Source organism: Humulus lupulus, chromosome 6, assembly GCF_963169125.1.
Source record: "Humulus lupulus chromosome 6, drHumLupu1.1, whole genome shotgun sequence".
Classification (NCBI taxonomy): domain Eukaryota; kingdom Viridiplantae; phylum Streptophyta; class Magnoliopsida; order Rosales; family Cannabaceae; genus Humulus; species Humulus lupulus.
This window is the reverse complement of record NC_084798.1, coordinates 20,419,088-20,421,450: the sequence shown is the minus strand read 5'-3', so window position 1 is coordinate 20,421,450 and position 2,363 is coordinate 20,419,088. Positions and strand designations below refer to the sequence as shown.

The 2,363-nt window shown below is 33.1% G+C and overlaps 1 non-coding gene across 1 annotated transcript; it reads right to left on the bottom strand.

The window, feature by feature from the left end:
- Positions 1 to 2,033: 2,033 nt before the first annotated feature.
- LOC133787620 (small nucleolar RNA R71) lies at positions 2,034 to 2,140 on the bottom strand. The gene has a single exon (XR_009872629.1). It is a non-coding gene; the product is annotated as a small nucleolar RNA R71 (small nucleolar RNA).
- Positions 2,141 to 2,363: the final 223 nt, after the last annotated feature.

Sequence of the window (2,363 nt, the reverse complement as noted above, 5' to 3'; positions counted from 1 at the left end):
TAAAGAACTTTATAACTCAAATAGACTTTTGTTAGAAAAGAATATGGACTTTAATGTTAGATTTTCCAAGTAAATGTGGGGATGTGAACTATTTACTTGTGTATTTTTGTAAATCAAGTAACTAAGTAACTAAGCAAGCATATGGATGATTCTTGAAACCTTTCCATTTCTCAAACTCTTGATTACATCTTACATTTATCTCACTTTATCATTTCATCAAAAAAATACAATACCAAAATCTCAAACCTCTTTCCATTTACAATTTTATTTATTTCTTGTTACTAACTTTTTGTGTTATTTTTTACTAATCTTTTGATTTTAGTTTACCTCCTTGTGGATCGACCGCCCGATTATACTACAACCACCGCTTAGTGGTTGTCACATTTTGGGCGTTAAACAAATTTTAGCGCTGTTGCCGGGGAGGTAAATTTTCAAAGGTTTAGTGAAATTTTTACAAAAATATTAGTAACTTTATTTGTGTTTTTGTTGGAATAAATATTGTGTTAGTATTTTTTTTATTTACTATTTTTTAATTAATTAGATTATTATTATAACAAAAATAAAAAGAAAAAAAAAACTAAAAAAAAATACTTTACTTATATATATTTTTTTTCTTCTTTTCTTTTACACTTTCTTTTTTTCGGTAACCAAATATATATATATATATATATATATTTATATTTATATTCATATATATATACAGATCTAAAAAAAAAAAACTAAAAAAAAAAATCAAAAACAGAAAAAAAAAAATATATATATATATATAGTTATTCTTATTTCTATTTCTTTTTTTTCTTTTCCATTTCCCTCTCTTTTTGTTAAAAACAAACAAAAAAAATCATATATAATTATATAATATTTTTTTTTAATTCTTACTCAATTTTTCTTTCTTAATTTCTCTTCTATTTTTTATTTTGTCTTGTGTTTTTCTTATTATTTTGTTACTTAGTTTAGGTTTTTCTTTTCCTTTACCTTAGTTTCCCTTAGAATTTAGGTTTTAAAAAAAAAAAAAAACAACATAAAATTGCATAAAATTGTTCATAAAATTTCAATCATAAAACACTTAGTATTGGGAACAATTGTGTAATATTACAAATGGTAGAAACCGATATTGTTCTGTCTAGAAAGATTGGTTGTTAAATAAGGTTTGTGATAGCGTTACCCTCTACACTTACCTGGGAACCTTGGGGAGTTCTGTCTAGGCAAGTGTGGGCCTAAAGCGGTACCTTGGCAACCTTCCCAATCGGCCTGGGAACATTTCGAGCATCTACCTTTGCACTATTACATTGTTGAACTTATTACTATAAGAAAACCAAGCTTGTTTTGTCAAAATAAGCAATTTCACTTTGCTTAAAGGTTGTTTGGTCGAAAAGGTTGACTTGTGATCCACCATACTTACTCAGTAACCTCGGGGAGTTCTAGTGAGGCGTTGGAGATCACCCGAAAACCTCCAATTCTACCTGGGAACAAGTTTAACAAAAAAAAAAAAGAAAGAGACATAAAATAAATCTAATTCTGATTTCCGAGAGTGGATGAATCATCACGAAACTTCCAGTGACACTTCTTCCAATTCATCTGCCACTCCCACCGGAACTCCTTCCACCAATCCAGCTTCTCCACAAACTTTCGCTGATAATAACCCATTCGCAATGGCTCGCAATGATGAAATCCAACCAAGAACTCTCAATGACTACCTCCATCCTACTCGCACTTCCACGCCTTCATGCATTATCTTCCCTCCTAATATGCCCGCATTAGACTTTAAACCTGGCATGATTCAACTCTTGCCTACAATTCATGGAATGGAAAACGAAAGCCCACATGTGTATATCAGAGAATTCGAGGAGGTGGTAGCCACGTTCTATAACCGAGCCAACAATGCCGATGCTGTGCGACTGAAGTTCTTCCCTTTCTCCTTGAAGGACAAAGCCAAAAGCTGGTTGTACTCTTTGAGACCTAGGTCGATTGGAACATGGGAGGAAATGACCAAATCTTTCTTTCTGAAAAACTTCCCCAGCCATAAGACCAACATTCTAAAACGACAGATTTCCACATTTTCCCAAAAAGACAATGAAACGTTCTATCAAGTCTGGGAAAGATTCAAAGATCTGTTAAATTAGTGCCCGCACCATGGCTATGAGAACTGGCGCTTGGTCAGTTACTTCTATAAAGGCCTCACAAGTCGTGAGCGCCAGTTTGTAGAAAAGCTATGCAATGGTGAATTCCTCGAAAAAGAGCCAGATGATGCTCTTGAATATCTCGAAGAAACTGCAAAAAAGTCTCACACCTGGACTGGTCCAAGTGCTACTGACAGCACCAACCGACACAAACCATCTGGGATCTATCAACTTCGAGAAGGG